This window comes from Macrobrachium nipponense, chromosome 3 (assembly GCF_015104395.2).
Source record: "Macrobrachium nipponense isolate FS-2020 chromosome 3, ASM1510439v2, whole genome shotgun sequence".
Classification (NCBI taxonomy): domain Eukaryota; kingdom Metazoa; phylum Arthropoda; class Malacostraca; order Decapoda; family Palaemonidae; genus Macrobrachium; species Macrobrachium nipponense.
In genome coordinates, this window is record NC_087202.1 from 115,774,894 (window position 1) to 115,794,893 (window position 20,000).

General features: G+C 37.2%; 1 protein-coding gene and 1 long non-coding RNA gene across 4 annotated transcripts in view; one reads left to right on the top strand and one right to left on the bottom strand.

The window, feature by feature from the left end:
- Positions 1–6,567, bottom strand: part of LOC135221987 (uncharacterized) — a 147,640-nt gene extending 141,073 nt beyond the window's left edge. Inside the window, exons 1-2 of the long non-coding RNA XR_010316145.1 lie at positions 6,386–6,567; positions 1,060–1,191 (exon numbers count right to left, since the gene is read on the bottom strand). This is a non-coding gene — a long non-coding RNA (uncharacterized LOC135221987). The remainder of the gene's footprint in view (positions 1–1,059; positions 1,192–6,385) is intronic.
- The window catches only part of LOC135221986 (uncharacterized), a 192,855-nt gene that overhangs the window by 149,912 nt on the left and 22,943 nt on the right, over positions 1–20,000 (top strand). The window lies entirely within an intron of this gene.

The following is a 20,000-nucleotide window of genomic DNA, read 5'->3' on the forward strand; positions in this document are numbered from 1 at the left end:
GAAAATTGAATGCATTAGAATAAATTTATAGTTAAGGAAAATGGATATATATATATATGTTATATATATTATATATATATATATATACTATACACACATATTTGTATATATAGCTTACATACACACACACACACACACACACACATATATATATATATATATATATATATTATATTTATATATATATATATATATATATATATATATATAGTGGATATTTATGATCGTTCTTTTCCACTATATACACATAAAAATCATGCGAATCCAAATTGTTGTTTATGAGCGTGTGTAGCCAGCCCCAAATTTATCACGTAATTGCTGAGAGCAGATTACAATGAATTGACTTCAGGAATTAGAGAGGATTAGACCGAGGATCAAAAACGAATGCCAGGCATCTGAAGGATCAACTTGACTATAGCACGTATCTAAAACAGGGAAGAAGATCGCATGCAGAAATTAAATAGGTTTTGCTGAAAGAGACTATAAGAGAGGATGTCATGTGGTAACTGAGGGGTTTTGTCTGGCTTCGGGGTAAAGCCGAAAATGCAGTTTGAGCTGGTCCCTTCCGGAAACGTCATTCATCATTATCTCTCCTCTATATATATATCTCTTTTTTTTTCGTCCTTTCCTTTTCTCGACTAGGAAGGAGTCGACGGTAGTTTAACCATTTAACAACAGGAGGCAGAAGAAGAATATTTGTTCGATTGCTGATACGACGAAAGCAAAACTTATCGTTTTGATGAATGAAGTTAGGTTCTCTCAACCACCACGTATGCTTAAACTCCTGTTCTACTTATTTCAATACTAAAGGCTTGAATCTTTATTCTTTTCTTTTATCTGTTAGTTCATTTCTTTTTCTTGCTTGATAAGTGGGGTTTCATCTTTCTGCATTTCACTTTACTTCCTCTTAATTCTCGCTAATGAACACTATATTCTTTTGAAGCTTCAATTTCAAGCCAGTGGCCCCTGTGGGTTTGTTTCATCTACTGGATAATAATAATAATAATAATAATAATAATGCACAAGTAACATGGTAACATTCGCCGTGCTTGCCCTTACCTTGAACTGGCGCCGCCATTATTACCGCCGTCGTCGGCCTTTATTGTTCCATTGAAAAGGTTCTCACCAGCTGAAGAACTCCCAGCGGAAAGGCATTTTTCAAACTCCACCATCGCGGCGACAGCTACCATTCTGAAATAATGTGCGAAGTTTATCATTTGATCCCAGCTGGTGTGTTTGCTACATAAGTTGAATTTACTTCATCCTTCATTCTGATCATTCCCTGAGTATTAGAATCAAGGTTATGGGGATTTGCAGATAACAAATAACGTCTTGTATGTGGTATCAAATTCCAAATGATATTCGTATAAAAGTTATATAGTTATATATTTTTATACATATATATATATATATATATATATTCATATATATATATATATCATATATATATATATATATATATATATATATATTAAATAGTATATAATATTAGCTGAAGCCACAGGAAAGTTTAAAAAGGAAAGACAAGTGCTAAGTACTTTCGTGTATTTAACATATCTTCGGGGCACAAAGTAATACAGAACATAAAACTAGTGAGCAAGAAAGCAATCACAAAAGCAAAATAAAGAAAACCAAAAACATTTAAAAAAATATATGTATAACAAGGCCTTTATAAACAGAAACAATATTCGTCCTGTTTGTTAATGGCCTTGTTATACATTTTTTTTATTTTTGTTTTTTTTTTCCATTTTATTATTGTGATTGCTTTCTTGCTCACTAGTTCTATGTTCTGTATTCTTTATGCCCCGAAGATGTGTTAAATACACGAAAGTACTTAGCACTCTGTCTTTCCTTTTTTAAACTTTCCCAGTGGCTTCTGTTAATAAACAAAATCACGTGCTTACTTTTGTGATTTCTTAGTTATATACATACATACATACATACACACACATATATGTGTGTGTGTGTATACATACATACATACACACATATATGTGTGTGTATGTGTGTGTGATTTCTTAGTATATACATATATACATACACACACACACACATATATATATATATATATATATATATATATATATACATATATATAATATATATATGTATATATAATAAGTCTATCACATTACCGTGATTCATATACATATATCGAGCTACAAATGTCCTTTGATATCTAATTCGCTCTACCTCGAATTAATATATTTTCATATATGTTTTAACCGAAAGGGAATTTTCTAGCGATAATAGAATTGCCGACCGACGTGGGCACGAACCATCGACATCTTCAATTCCAGAACTGGCAGTGAAGCCTTAGGCCGGCAATTCTATTATCGCCTAGAAAATTCCCCTTCGTTAAACATATATGAAAAAAAATATATATTAATTCCGAGGTAGAGCGAATTAGATATTAAAGGACATTTTGTAGCTCGATATATATATGTATATACAAAACAAACACACACACACATATACATATATATATATATATATATATATATATATATATATACACATATATATACACGTGTCTGTGTGTGTATGTGTTCTTTCTACAAGAACTAAATTATTTTCACGATAAAGTCAAAATGTATACCATCTCTCTAACAATTGTATCTAACCATCATCAATAGGCTATAACCCTTCATCTAATTCTTATGAATCATATGCCTATATAAATCTTCAATACATATATACAGTGACTTCAAACGATTTTACGAGAAGTAACGGTCGAAATTAAATAACAGTAATGGTCATATTTTTTCTTTACTGAAAGGTCTACTCGAAGCAAACTAAGAACTGGTTTCCATGCTCAGTGGCCCTAACAATTTTACAGTAAATATGTGAAATCAGGGATAACACGAAATTCCTAGGGAATATGTGAAATGACCAATTCGCTTAGGAACATCACCGAGGGATAGTACTAAACAACGGGAAACAGTGATTCACCTACACTGATTCCCTGTGTTTAGTACTAACCCCTCGGTGATCAAATGTCCCTGAGTGAATTGGTGATTTCACGAATTCCCTGAAAACTTCGGGGATTTCGTGAAATCCCTGGTTTTCCAGTCTTACTGTGACATATACAAACAGAAGAGAAAGTTATGTTTAGAAATTCCCAGCTGAAGGACAACTTCTGCAAGACGTCACGAAATAAAGGTGACTGAGATTTTACTTTAAATAAAATGATAGCCCAAAATTTCAGTTACGGTTTGTTTCATCCTTTATCAATAAGTTGCAAATATAAAGTTGGCCCTAAATCGCAAGGGAAAATCATGCCAAACCTATTGAAGAGAAATTTAATAAACGCTATGGAAGATTATTATGAATCACTAGTGAAGTATCATAAGAGGTGTAACCCGGATGCGCGTCTTGGTGGGTGGTAAATCTGGACGCCTTAAGCTTTAACATTTATATTACCCTAATGTGACCTTCGCGCTGAGGCATTTGAAGCCAAGGCCTGTGATGAATAATGACTTTGGTGCTCATTAATAACCTGCTGATTGCACTAAGTGCTTAGTATCTCTTAATATGCCCCGACCACACAATTCATGTCTGTTCGTCAGACATATGTCTAAACATCTGACTGTCACAAAATCCACTTTATTGCATAGTGCTTGCCAAGTTGTTGTATTACAGGGATAAAAATTGTCATACAATTGCACGTAAATTGTTTTTAGAAGCTCTGATAGAAGTCTCTTACTGGTAAAGCAAGTGTGCTTTGTATTCCTTAAAAGCCGATTGGGTAGTCGCAATTTTAACAATGAATGATTTTACATTTAGAATATGGACCACTATTCATATTACGGCATAAACTACTGCGTGCGTGATTAATTCGTGAAATCCTAGCAAAATGTAGGGAAACGGATTTAAGAGATATAAAGTTAATTCTTTATACAAATATTTCGCAAAAAATATATTTACAACCCTCGAATAAAGAAATCCGTTTTTGAGGTGTAATAAATGGCAACATCTGGTGATTGCTAATTTAGTTTAAACTGTGCTAACAGCAGCAACAGTCCCTTTCTCTAGTCTTTTTCTTTCCCACCGTTAACTCTATATTAAGGGGTCGGTTGCTTGATGCGCCTTCTCCACTGCCTACTATCAAGGGCATCATCAGCAATGGTTTATTGTTGGCAGGGGTTTTTTACAACAGCGTGCCATTGCTGTCATCAACCACAGTTATTGGCAGTGGGCCTAGGCTTTTACTAAAACGTACGACTGCAAGGCAGCAGTTTCCACAGCTATTGGCGGTGGACCTATCCTTTTACTAAAAAGTAAAACTGCAAGCCAGCATCTATCCTTTTAGTAGCTTTTGCGACACGCAGGACCTACGGTGGTAGTATTCATTACGTCCCTATACCACAGGATCAAATGCCTTCCTCTAGTATTGTAGTATAAAAATGGACCCATTAAACTGAGACAATAATTGTTGGGTTCAACGAAAAATACACTCGTAGTCTGACAGCTGTATCCCCAATATCATAATCATTTAACTTTGTCTTTAATTAAATTATGTAACAATCTCATATCCACTATATGCGAAGGCGTATATGAGAAAGAAAATCGAACTAAAAAAGTAGCAATAACAAAAATTACCGTACTGTACAAAGGAACACCGCTGCCAAAGGCTCCGCCTACTTTTTTACCGTGTATATGTCTAGAGCACGGAAGCCCACATCCTCTGAAAGTTATTTAGGCCTATTCAAGAAATTTAAGAAGATTTTGCTATTATGTAAAGGTAATGATACTAATCTGATATATATCTGATATATATATATATATATATATATATATATATATATATATATATATATACATATTTATAACCGGAGCGTTAGTATCATTACCTTTGAATAACAGCAAACTTTTCTCACTTGACTCGAATAGGCCTAAAAGTTTTTCATAGCATGTAGGCTACTGTATTCTCGATATATATACAAGGTAAACTAGAAACTAAGTCTGGTACACAATGCTCAGATATACGTATATACGAAATAGATTGTTTCAAGTGTAGCTATCACCGGCTAAATGCATATAACTGCGCCTTTGAAGGGGGAACCGTCCTTATTTGCCAGAAACGAATCTGCCCGTGAATCAGCATGGGCATCATTTCGTAACATTGGCGCAAAGCTCGTATGCCAGGCATCTTGTACGTTAACCACCCACCTACCCTCACCCCGGCCCCTTTTTTATATTTTGCCTCAACTGCATCACAACATGCAAACAAAAAATCATATGTCAGCATCTTAATACAGTGACATTTCTGGCACCTGGATGCTACGTAGAGGGTATATTGACATTCAATGGTATGTCAGAGATTCCCCAGAGGAGAGAAGACAGCCATGTTGGTCTCCGTGTAAAGCCACAGACCGGCACCTTTGCGCGGGAAAACTTGCTTATCAAAATGTTATCACTCATCAGCTTCTCGCTGACATTTAAATTTGAATCAGTACGTAGGAACATGATCAACTAATTCCATTCGAATTATTTTGGATTACATATTCTAGGGAAATATAAACCTTTTCAATACTTGCTAGTATGACAGCACTGAATAGGCTAGGCTTATGAATAGTAAGCTACGATAGAATTAAACCAAATGTAAAGAAAGTTGGTCAATATCCGATAAGCCTGAAGCTTTATTGGTAAAAGTATTTTACGAAACGTCTAGTCGTCTAAGAAATAATGATCCTTTAAATACTTTCTTGTATAACAATACTGAGTAAGCTTGCCGATGCTACGTAAGCTATAATATTTTTTCAACTAAATGTACAGACAGGTTGTCATCATCCTAGATGCCTGAAGATTTAATGGTAAGTCTTTTACGAAATGTATAAACGTCAGGCTAAATTTCATAACAGGCTAACATACCACAGCCAGGCTGAAGTCTAACATTAGGTTAATCCTCCATAACTCAATAACTGCATTAGCAAAGCATTTTTCAGTTTTGCGTTTTCTAGTCATATCCACTGAATGTATATTTTTGTATCACTTGATACATCGACATATAAGCTCAAGGCTTTTCTAAAACCCGAGTCTTGATAAGAACTAAGGCCGCTCTTGTTCTCCCGCCAATAATTTCGTATCCAAGGAGATATTGACGGTTAATTTACACCAGACTGTGACTAGGTCTAACGCGCTTTCCTCTAAACCTGGACAATATCTACAATTGATATACAAAAGAGGATTATCACTCAGATCAGTATATGATATAATTAATAAAAAGGAAACTATATTGTAATGTTTCTCATTATCGTAATACCGAAAGCATAGCCCAATAACTCTCAATTATTAGATCAATACTTTGTGCAATTCCCAAGATTTGAATAGATACCTCTACTTATTTCACACGCCAAACTTTATACGACTGATTTCAACTTACCCTCAAATGCTTATCATTCAGAACTCTGTAGATACCAAGATACGTCTCTGGATTTACATAAAATTATGAAAGTCTGTTTTATTTTCCATTCTTTGTCTCACTTGCTGCGATGACACACGAGATTAATGAGGGATATGGATGTCCCGGGGGAGCTAAAAATCGAAACAACCGTCGCCTCTCAGTGGTGGAGGGGGACTCTGGTAGTCGACTCTCCTGTACTGGGACAGCAGGGAGGGATTTTTTTTTCTTTCTTTCTTTCTTTATTTTAGAAGCTCAACTGATCGCTGTCTAGCTTTAGAGGAAAATTGCTACTCTAAAAATTTTATTCACAACATGATAGATTAGCATTCTCCATCCCATACTGACATGAATATTTCATTGTCATTGTAAGCATGATTACATCGTTCATTTGATTTTGGTAATTTATTAATTAATGAATCAAATTTATCCAGCAACTATCAGCTGCACTGGCTATCGTAGTAGGTACTATGAGTACGGAGTCACAACTGTGGTGTCATGTCTTTATCCAAATAGGTGCAACGTTTAACAAATGAAACTGCTGCCATAATATATCCTAAATTCATTTAATCTGTAAAGTTATCAAGACAGTTGCAAATAAAAGGATAAATGTCCCGAGACAGCGCACATATTGATTATAAATTATTCAGGCAAAATGTTAACCAGTTCACCTAGAGAAACGAGTTCGGAAACGACAGGCAAGAAAGAAAGAGAGAATAGCAATTTAAAACAGTTTTAAAAAGAGAAGAAGAAAAATAAACTATCAGGCAAAGAATCTTCTCACGACCTGAGCTTCCTACTTCAGTGAAGACCAAGGTTACGTTCTATCCGATGGGAAACGGTTTTGTGAGCAGCGTGACCAAGTGAATGGATAAACCGGCCTGCATAGTAATATCCAGCTTGGCCTTCCCGCTCTTCCTACTGTCTTTTTACACTATTATATCTTGACGGAGGATCATGTCTTGTAGATTTACATTCGGTTGCCGGATGCATTTTTATTTTGAACGTTCGATTTTCCACGCATTTTTCTTTTTATTTCCTTTTTTTATGCATATATTACCTTTTGTTTTTGTATGTTCATCTTCATGCATGTTTATTTCACTTTTCATAAACACAATTTGATGAAGCATGTCCAATATCTTGTTTGATTTTTTTATTTTCATATAAGCTATTTCATACCTGAACACACACACACACACACACACAGTCTCCAGTAATGAACTCCATGTCTGATGTAGGTTCGAATAGGCTGTGTATTGCTGTCAATGTTGGTGAAAAAGATACACTATACTCTGTTTTTTTTCCATCTGTCCATCCCCCTGTGGTGTTTGTGTATGGTAACACTGCGTCCCGGGATTTAGATAGTTAATTCAACTATTTTAATAATACCCTGTTTCGAATATTAACGGTGTAATTCGCATACAGTAAATTATTAAAACACTTTTTCAGTTGCAAATGTACACCAGTATCCTTTTATTTACCTAAAAACTTACAATTAGCGTAACTATTTAAAGCCTGGGACGCAGTGTTACCATACAAAACACCACAGGCGGATGGACAGATCGAAAAAAAACAGAGTATAGTTTTTTTTTGTGGAAGTATATATATATATATATAATATATATATATATATATATATATATATATATACAGAAACACCAAATTTTCATTGACTACTTTCGGGTTTACGACTCCCACTCTTACTCTCTTATCTTTTCGGATGTTCTTTTGGACTGCGATGAGGTTCCAGGCCCCATGCCTATGTTCAAGTACATGCCATTGCGGTATTTGGATAGGCTTAAGTTATAATCACAAAATAATAAATTACCAAGGGCATTTAATTAAATTACATGCTGATACTTCTTTCTGTTTTCAAGAAACCAAGTAGAAATTATTAAATATAGATCTTTCATATTTTCTTTTCTATTTATGACGTATTCTTTTTTTAAAAAAACTTATATAAATCATTTATTAGTGAGCCTTTTCATGATTACCATATGGACCTTTTCGTTACATCTTTCAAAACAATGTAATTGAAGGGAAATAATAATAAAGTTGTAACGAAATATTCCAAAATATGTTCTGATATCAGAGTCAACCCGGGCCAGGTTTCTCTTACCTTTTAAAACACGATCATCTACCCACGCCCTAAGTCTCATCCCTGAAACCTATCAATCATAAGAGCCGTTTAGCAATTTCTCTTTGTAATCTTATCTGCTTCGGTGGAATCTCGGTGCCTAAACTAGGGCATCTTTGGTAAAGGTTACGTGAAACCACATCGGTCTATGCCGAGGTCAGCTTACCTGTAGGATGCTGAAGGAGATCCTCTTTTGAGTGAAGGGCAAGAGGATTGATCCTGCTTTAAATTACTGACATTCTTTGAAGCCTGGTGCATCTGATGTTTCGTTGTTGTTGGTACTCTTAATACAACTGCCACTATTAGTGCTATTGCTGCTATTACTATTAATAATAGTATACTATTTGGCTGCATTCAGCTAATAACTTTGTGCAAAACTTCACGATGAGATACCATGTGATTCATTTGTTCTTCTCTCTCTCTCTCTCTCTCTCTCTCTCTCTCTCTCTCTATAGACTTTTAGTCAGGATAATCGGCTTAGTATGTGATTAGGGTTATTTTGTCATGGGAGATGTATGAAGTTACGTACTAAATTTTCCCATACAGTTTAACTTTCCATTTTCGTGAAGTTATATCTGTGCATTATAGATGGAAGTGTACAAATATGCAAATATGTTAAATAAATACAAGTATAAATACGCAACAAGCTTTTCATTACTGCACCAACACAGAATGGGATGAAACATAGACCGATATCGGGATAAGTTACCATTCAAGAGAGAGAGAGAGAGAGAGAGAGAGAAGAGACGAGAGAGAGATAGAGAGCATTTAGAGACCGATTATCATTAGAATAAGTTTCCACCGAAGAAGGAGAGAAGCAGACCGAGGAGATGGAGAGAGATGAGAGTGAGAGAGCAGGGAAGTTAGTAGCGCGGGGCGTTAATAGAGAAGGGGCGTGACCTTAACCTTGCAGTCGAAGATGGGTGTTCGATAGCGGAAGAAATATGACCTGGGTTAAGCGGGTTTCGGACACGGAGCTTCCCATTGATCGAGTCTCTATGGGAGATGTTCCGACGACGAGCAAAGCCCGCATTCCACCTATCTTATTCTTGAAAGATATCGTCCATAGATAATGACTGGAGGCTCCGCCTCTCCGGGCAGACGTTCACTATGAAAATATCGATCGGTTGCTGAGATAAAAATCAATAAAAGAGGTTTCTTTGTTTTGAAAACAAGCTCAAAGATTACTGGATTCCGCAGTGTGATTTTCCTCAGGAGAACAGGTTGGTATCACAAGACTTTGCAAGTCATATGCAACTAAGATGAGCCTAGATTCTTCAAACGGTATTAAGTCACAGACTTAAACAGAGAAATAACCATCAATTTTCAATTCTGCTCTTTTGAAGATGCAATGTGTTATATTATTTGAGGAAATTGCATAGAATAAATCATACCTGTGATAGTTGAAATTACACTCAGGAAAAATTGTGCAATTGAAATAATTATCTGCTTCCTCCAGCATGCCAGGAAATTCCAATAAGAATGCGCACCATACTTCTAGTCTCTCTCAAGATGACTCAATGATTCTCATTATCTCCATCCCCTCTCGTTTTCTGAGTCCTCCTTCGTTTTCCTTGGCTCCCGTTTGCTCCTAAATACTGCATCTCCTTTCAGCAGACATGATAGTTCACTGAACTGCAAATCTTTACTTAATCTATATTCTTTATATTCTTTTCTCTTAAAGATTCCGTGTATCGTGAAGGTGAACATCCCCCGAGGACAATTTCCCTCGTGCGTGTGTGTATGTGCAATAAGCTGTAGGATTCATCATCCTGATAATGACTGTATTGTTGGCGTAAGTGGTAGAAAGAGATGGAGTGTGTACCTTACATGTTGGAGATTCAAAAGGTCGTGGGAAAGTTCAAGGTAAAAATGGGTAGGATATGATTAGGATGCCGGTAGAGGCTCTATTCCAAGGATATCTTGGAATTCGTGGCCACTGGATACAAAATTTTAAAAATCGCGTAGCTCCCTAGAATTATCATTTCCTTGTGATTCATTTTCATTAAAATTTAATGTAGAATAATCTGCCATTCCTTCCCGTTCATTGCTATATTAGAAGAGTTATCAAATTGGTTTTGTTGGCTTTCATAACTTTGGATTTCCTAAATCAAAAAAGCAATAAAAAAAATACAAATTGAAAAAGTTTTCTGGCCCATAATTGCTTCTCTATTTCAAAATCATGCAATTTTCTTCATTCATTTTACCTTCCATATCTTTCAGGTTTCCATTTGCTTTTGATAATTTTCTTAATCTTAACATACTCTGTAAATCATAGACGTTTCTTTGTTCGAAATATCATGCACCTCCAAGAAATTTTGAGTTGGTAAGAGGCGCGAAATTCCATTTTGTATTCTTGTAAGTTCCCAGAAATTCTTTAACTGTCGTATCGGTGATGTTGCTACATTAGAGTTTTTCTGCTTATATTTTATTGCCATACACGAAAGTTTCATTTATAAATAAGATTCTCTATCGACTCAGTGCAATGAAAATGATAGGGTGCATTATCTCTTTTCAAGTGCATTATTCGAATAAGCAAAAGCGCAATTCTTTAAGCAAAAAATATTAGGAAAGAGAAGACGTGTAAAAGTAAAAATCTGTCTACGAATTCTTGCAATTTATATCAGATGAAAAACTGACATAATATCCCATATCAAATATGAGTTTGACAGACGATGCCAAAGCATTCTTGTAAGATTTTTTTTAATGGCTTTGAGAAAAGCAAGAACACTGAACGAGAAATCTAGTATTTATTTTTTTAAGGACATGTAATTTCCAGCTGATCATTAATCAAAATAATGACTCTAATGATTGCTTTGCTAAGTGAGTAATGATAATGCAACTTAACGCCACTTATGTTTTGGGGGCTCGGTCTCCGCGTACACACGCAATGGTATCAGAGTTGCCTATTTTCGTGGTTCCAGTTCGATCAACCCTCAGGATGTAGTTCTGTCTCTCTCTCTCTCTCTCTCTCTCTCTCTCTCTCTCTCTCTCTCTCCTGAAAAGTTTGGACACTGCATTAGTATGATGCCAACTGGTCAATTTGACTTTGGTGTGACAACGTGTTTTTTTTCTTTTTTTTACACCACAAAGCGAAAGTTATTACTAGAAGAAAAAGGGTTGAGAACTTAGCTACGACCAAGGTACGAGTCATCTGAATCCGATTGATCCAATCCCACAACAAAACAAGGCGCAATAGAGTTTTCTGTACGACATATAATCAGAGCCACCGAAAATACATCTATCTTTCAGTGTTCTCGGTATAATGCTGTATGAGCCTCAGCCCTTGAAACTTTAACCACGGCCCACTGCTGGCCTGTCGTAATCATTGCCAGACTCACGAGTATGGCTAACTTTAACCAGAAATTAAATAAAAACTAATGAGGCTAGAAGGCTGTGATTTGGCATGTTTGATGATTGGAGTGTGGATTATCAACATACCAATTTGCAGACCTTTAGCCTCAGTAGTTCTTAAGCTGGGAAGAAGAAGCCTCAGTAGTTTTTGAGATCTGAGGGCGGGCGGACAGACAAAGCCGCGTCAATAGTTTTCTTTAACAGAAAACTAAAACCGAATCCTTAGCGGTTCATTTGTCTTTATCGCCGTTCTAAGGTCTCGGCAGACTCGGAGCATTTACCCCCAATGACGATAAAATCGCAGCTACCCTCGAGTTTTATCTTGTAACTGGAGGACTTCGAGGCATCAGGCACGACGTCGTTGGACTCCCTCTCTCTCTCTCTCTCTCTCTCTCTCTCTGGATGCTGGGCCCTTGGATGCGGACGATATCTGATGACCTAAGCCTGTCGGGGGGTGTCTAATTCGAGATTTTCGTTGTTGCTTCGTCTTCTTAGTGTTGGGGGATTTGTCTCGTTTTTAATTTACCGGGTCTCCTCGTGCGAGGGGGAGGCTCTGCGTTATCGAGAGATTTGTTAAAAGGAAAGACGAAAAGGCTTCATGGATGATTACCAGTGATAAAACGAAGTGAAATCCTGCTCCGAGAACTTGGTTTACCAACAATATCTTTTAAAGGGGTGACCTTACAGTGCATGATGCCGAATAATGTCGCTAGTGAGATGAAATATAATGGTGTCACGGTTGGAGAAACTAGAGCATATGAGTTAGAATACTAAATTTATTATTATTATCAGAAGATGACCCTTATTCGTATGGAACAATCCCTAAGGGGCCAATAACTTGAAATTCAAGCTTCCAAAGAAGTAAGAGGAAGTCAACGGAAATATTGAAAAAAGAGATCCCAATTATTAATAAGAAAAAAATAGATAAATAAATTAATTAATAGAGAAAAATATATAATAATGCAAGGAGATTCCGTAAAAACAGACAAACGATCATTAAAATAAATACTTAGGTACAAAAATGTTTGTTCTGGGGGTTCCAGAGCTTTAACCGAAGTTCGTGCCTGGAATATATCAGCTGTGAGCATCAGACAAAGAAGCGCAGGCCTCCCCCTCGCCCTCCTTCCCCTCCCCCGCCTAGGGGTCAAGGTCACACGCCCTACCAATGGCGTTGCAGTCATGCTTCTTCTTCTTCTTCTCTGGGCCTCTGTTCATTTCCTCCTCGCGATCAGAAATAGAAATTCGTGTTCGCTTCTGATAGTCGAAAAGACGTTCTATGCGTTGCTTGCAGGCAGGAGATGCGGTTTCCATCTTACTTTTTCGCGCTACTGTCGTTCGTTCTTCACAGTTTAAAATAAGGATGAAAAATGAAATATATCTTCCTCGATCCTTTAAGAAGTTGTATGTCGATGACGGGATATTATTATTGCGTATAAAAATTGTATTGTTCAACTTGATTCCACTGAACGCTACTGTATTTCTCAAATTTAAAATGAAAAACGAAAAATATCTTTCTCTGTCCTTTAAGAAGCTGTATATCGATGGCGGGATATTACTACTGCTTATAAAAGGTGTATGGTTCAATTCAGGATAAATACTCTATCTAATCCTGGTTCAACTTGCTTGCATTGAACGTTACCGCATTTCCCGTTTCAAATTCTAGATTTATTTGTGAGCAGTTTTTTTTTTTTTTTTTTTTTTTTACCACATTTCTGTATTGTTAGTATTTATTGAGTTATATTGAGGAAGTTGAGTGGGTCATCCTTGATTTCGCTACTTCCACGTTTTACCGGGAGATGTATACATACATACACACATAAGACACAGACACACACACACATACACACACACACACACATATATATATATATATATATATATATATATACATATATATATATATATATATATATATAGATACTATATAATATATATATTCTTGCAGGGACGCTTTCTGTCTGTCTGTCTGTCTGTCTACTATCTTAGATCAGCTCAATTGTGTCTTGCAATTACATCAGGTCAAGTTCTCTATAAAATCACTTTCATCATGCAGCTAATCTGCCACCGGACCCCCCCCCCCCCACTCTACCCTTCTCTCTCTCTCTCTCTCTCTCTCTCTATACAGATATACATACATACATACATACATATATATATTATATATCATATATAGTATATATATATATATATATATGTATATATATATATATATATATATATATATATATTGGCATATATATATATATATATATATATATATATATATATATATATATATATATATATATATATATGTATGTATATATATATATATATATATATATATATATATATATATATATTCACTGGTTAATGTTAATTAAGTGCTGTCATCATTCACTCTTTATTGCTTCCACCGTTACTTCACCATTTTTTTTACGTCAGGTTATTGTACCAAGTGGAAACTTTCGTGGTAATTTATGTTATCTTTACGGTTTTACTTTTAAGAATACGCAAACATTGTAAGTAATATTAATCTTCTTATGATATCATGCAATATGCTTCTTTATATTATATATTTCTGTGTGTAACACTCATATTCTACGGGTAGTACACAGGTTTGAACGCAGCTCGTCTAGCTTGTGAAAATCCTCTCATACCTCTTGGTAGAATGGAGGAACCTTGGGGTCCCTACCATCCCTTATATTACCGACATTTAATAATAATAATAATAATAATAATAATAATAATAATAATAATAATAATAATAATAATAATAATGCGCTAGACCCTTTTTCAAATATGTAGTATTGTAGTATGTTGCTGCTGCATCAGCTGAATTCAATTTATATACCGGTGAGTTACTGACAAACTGCTGTAACACTGAAAAATCAGCTATTACATAAATAGAGAAATCTATATAAATTGAATACAGCTGATGCAGCAATAATAATAATAATAATAATAATAAAATCCAAGTGGATCTTTCTTGTTTGTCCGCCCCAGGTAGCGGTTGGTTAGGTAGGTGATCGGGAGGGTAGGGGAGACATGATACATCCACCCACCTCCTGGAAGCAACCAGTTTGTCCGCCACGGGTGGGGACGGGGTAGGTAGGGGAACGGGAGGTTAGGGGAGACATCCACCCTCCTCCTGCAATACTGTTTGTCCACCCCAGGTGGGGCAGGGTAGGAAGGGGATTGGGAGGGAAGGGGAGACATCCCCCTCCTTTTGTAAACCTGTTTGTCTGGCCAGGGTGGGGCGGGGTAGCTAGGAGAACGAGAGGTTAGGGGAGACATCCACCTTCCTCCTGCAAACCTGTTTGTTCGCCACGGGTGGGGCGGGCTAAGTAGGGGATTAGGAGAGAAGGGGAGACAGAAACGCCGAGTTCCAACGTGACAGCAAGCTCGTAATAATAATAATAATAATAATAATAATAATAGTGTTGAAGATTGAGTATTACGACGTCAGCTCTTGACCTTGAAGAATATTCGGTCGAATTTTTCATTGTTCTCCGTTCCTCCTTGCGTAAGACTGCCGCCCATCGATGTTTATTTGTTGTGAGCAACAGACAATGCACGGCCGCCTCGGAACTTTCCCAGGAAAACAATTTCGGGAGCAATCACGACGCCGGAAGTTTATGCAACGCGCCAAGGAATGCTTCTTGCAAGAGACGTATCCTTAAAAAAAAAAAAAAAGGAAATTGCATGCTTTCAGTGACACGCATACTCGTGAGTCATGACTTTGTAATATCGATTAATTTTTGTGACACATTTTATGAGCTAGAGTTTCTTCTTAAAGTATTCCATTAATAATACGTACCGTAATTACTTAAGTTACGTTGCTTACTTGTGGCATACTGATAATATACTATTTTCTTACGTGACACAGTTTTATAGTTATGTTTCTTTATTTAACATGTGACTAGTAGGCTGTAATTCTGCAAACGATTCGTATCTAGCTGCTGTTTCTTTTAGTGAATCTTCATAGCGAAAGGTAGAAAAATAGGAACTATTTCCCATAAATGATAATCGTTCATTATGCATGGAGTTAAATTAACCGTGTGGTAATATTCTAAGGAAATGGGACAGAGTAGGGTGGGTGGGGTTTTGGGGGGTCAGGGGATCTGGTGGGAGGATAGGGGAGGAGTGGTACGCAATTTCGTAGAAAAGTGATTATGCCTTTCCCATCAAAGGTAAGGATTGCGCATGCCTGAAGCATCGTCATAATGCATGAACGAAGAGGCTTCCACGAAAAGAGATTAGAATTGCAAATGCAAAAGGTGCAGCATATTGCAATTTATATGATGATGATTTAGTTTATGCACCGCTGAGAGAATCAGTCACATGCTCGCAAGCAAATGAGAGAGAGAGAGAGAGAGAGAGAGGCTCGAATATTCCCATTGCTTGCTAAGATATCTTGAATGTTTAGAAACCAATGCTTTCTCAAACAGTTATAACCTCAGACTACAGTTCCCCAGAAGATATAAACCGAAAGCTGTGCATTTTGAGTAATGTCACACACGAAGAACAGAAATGCGGAAATGATTCTAGAATTACTTGTCTATTTGTCGTCATTCAGCGCCAACGAGTTAAAAACGCACCGCTAGTCCGGCAGCCCGGACCATTGAGATACAACGAACGAGATACCGACTATAACCCCCACTGGTATTTAGGCGTAGACTTGCAAATTGTGAAACTGACCGTCTGCCCAAAATACATGGGTGGCTTACTTAACAAGCACCACTAATTGCTTGTTAGATGTTGGGTCTAGATCCAATATATGAGTTAACAGATGAAACTAATATATAATATATCCGTGGACTCTCCTGATTATAGAATGACCAGTGACAGACATACTGGAGGGTGGGTCCCCCCTGATAGACACACTGAAAAGGGGGGGTGGGGTTAATTGGATCTAGATCCAACTTAGGAGATACCAAGTAAAATTTACACTACAATAGCACTGCACATCCTAGAGTACTGTGGTGGCAGTGACAGACATTTTATTGGGTGGTTAACCCCTGGCAGACACCCCACAACATTGGAGATACCAAGTAAAATTTACATTACAATAACACCGCATATCCTAGAATGCTATGATGGTAATGACAGATATTTTAGTGGGTGGTTACCCTCTGACAGACACACCCTAACTGATGATTATTGTGTAGAGTCTACAGCCTATGTGTAGTAGGTTACTATTGAACCTTACGATACATATTAATTACGATACATATATTAATACATATTTTTTTCCTTTCTATATCCTTTGTATTTTTTTCATACTTATATTATTTATTTGTTTCAAATAAATGACAGTCATCTGTAGGCCTATGATAATTCGGTCATATTATTATTTTGTCAAGTAGGCAACTGACTTCAATTACGGTACTCGCTTTATCATTGTTTACGAGATGAATGTTGTCGTAGCGGTGGCTGGAGGACTGGCACTGTAAAGCAGCATGTAAGTTCTTATCATTATTCGAGTTATTGCTGTAAAATATCTATGTAGTACATAACGTTTGTTAAATAGAGTATTGCGCAACTATCAAATAGATAGTAATACACCCCGCATTGCAACGATAAATTCAAGGGTATAGCGCAGTCAGCGCAGACACTCAATATCGTTGGAAAGAATACAAAAACTGCAGCGAGTTGAATGACCTGAATACATTGCTGTGTTGTAAATCAATAACGTATCTCAGTGGAAAGGAGAAGTGGCCAAAATTTATGCGATGTCCCAGAATACGAAGAACCAAAGTAACAAAGTGCATGTGCTATCGATGTAGATTAGGTGACCTAAGTAAAATAAAAATCAAATACCAAGTATCGCTGTTGAAATCCTTTGGTCGGAATTATAATTAGGTTATGGAATTTGCGCAGTCAAGCCCAGCACTGTAGGACTTTCTCCAATTCAACCCTTGAGGCATTAAGATAAAGACTTCCAGTAATAAAGGAGGTAAAGTCTTCTTCTTCTTACCCACCGTTATCCCTTACAGATGGGGTCGGTTGCCTGTTGTGCCTTCTCCACTGGCTTTTATCAAAGGCATCATCAGGCATGGTTTATTGTTTGGCAACGGGGCTTTTACGACAGCATGTCCTTGCTGTCATCAACCACAGTTATTGGCGGTGGGTCGAGCCTTTAACTAAAAAGTAAGACTGCACGGCAGCAGTTTACACAGTTATTGGCGGTGGGTCTAGCCTTTAACTAAAAAGTAAGACTGCACGGCAGTAGCTTTGGGGCAGCAGTTTTATTGGCGGTGGGTCGAGCCTTTAACTAAAAAGTAAGACTGCACGGCAGCAGTTTACACAGTTATTGGCGGTGGGTCTAGCCTTTAACTAAAAAGTAAGACTGCACGGCAGTAGTTTGCACAGTTATTGATGGTGGCTCTAGCCTTTTACTAAAAAGTAAGACTGCACGGCAGCAGTTTACACAGTTATTGGCGGTGGGTCTAGCCTTTTACTAAAAAGTAAGACTACACAGCAGCAGTTTGCACAGTATTGGCGGTGGGTCTAGCCTTTTACTAAAAAGTAAGACTGCACGGCAGCAGTTTGCACAGTTACTGGTGGTGGGTCTAGCCTTTAACTAAAAAGTAAGACTACACGGCAGCAGTTTGCACAGTTATTGGCGGTGGGTTTAACCTTTAACTAAAAAGTAAGACTGCAGGCCGCAGTTGTCCTTTTAGTCGCCTTTTGGACACGTAGGACCAACGGTGGTAGTATTCTTACACCCCTAACACAGGATCACAATCAAGGAGATGATGTACAAGTATTTAAAAGTGGAAATGAGGGAAAACCCCACAGTTACACTGAGAAGGAACAGTTAGAGGTGTTGGACAGCAAGACTGAAGAAAGGAACCGGGAATAGAGGTAAAGTACAATAATAGAAAGTGGATGCATTTAGAGGCAGAAACGACGTTGCGAACTCCTTTCAATAAGGCCTACAGAGTACCATGCGAGGTGCACTGACGACACTACCCTCTGTGGCGTTTGGGCGGAAATGTCGAACTTTCAATGAATAGCAGCCACACTCATGTGATGTGCGCACTTCTTATGGCTGAAAGCAAGCCCGGTGATAACTGCTTACGCTATTGGTAATTAACTTCTCTCTCTCTCTCTCTCTCTCTCTGATAACGTCTAAATAAGTGGAAAACCACTATAAATGTTACAAACGGAGGCTGAACACCAAAATATCTTCAACCCTCCTAGACGCCTATCCATCTTCCCTTTTCGTGAGAGTCTCGGCTATGTTTAAACGTCACGTCTTGCCTCTTTCCTACCTGTATTCCATCATCATCAACGTTGACCCTCCTCCCCTGCGAGTCGGAAACCCGCCCTATGCGTCCGAAAATCGAGCTACCTTTGACCACAACAAGGTCGCGAGGAGAACTTGACGCCGTAACTTAATCTCAAGTTGATGAGAGTCGGACTCGGTGTGTGGTTCGTTTCGCCCTTTAGATTAAGTGCTTTCGCCGTCATTAGAGATGCAACTTCAAACAAAAAAGATAAAGAAAATAAAGTGCTTTTACAGTCACGATGCTTCGGAAAAGCTTTCATCTGAAATATGAAGATTCATCTCAAGTTGATTGCACTTTTTTTCTTTTTTGTTTTACTTTCATGAACAGTTATTTCGGTCCTCATCATTATATTGCATTCTTCATTTTCTCTTGAAAGTATGACCCCCTTTTGCAAACTGCAAATATTTCTTGTGGTTCTTGATCGCTGGAAAAGGAATTTGAATCTTTCTTGAAAATGGTCACTCTCGGAATAATGGTCATCCTATCGACGTAACTTTAAAAAAGTTGGCGGTGTCATATGCCAGTTGTAAAATAAGGGTGATTACAATAGAATTACAGAAATCTCTACCGAATTCCTCCGAAGGTCCTCAGGAGTCTCCATCTTCAAGTGCTATTGGTCTGCTTATTATATGATATGTTCAATATTTAGTCTGGCCCAAAGCACAGGTCTACATGACGTGGCTGGATAATCACTCGGAATTGCTTTCCGTTACTGGCAGCTGTTTATAACTATAATTCTGGAAATGTGCTGTTTTAGTGACACATCCTGAAAAATTCCAAAAGAGACCCTTTTCAAATCATAGCCACTCTCCAGTAAATGAAGTTGACG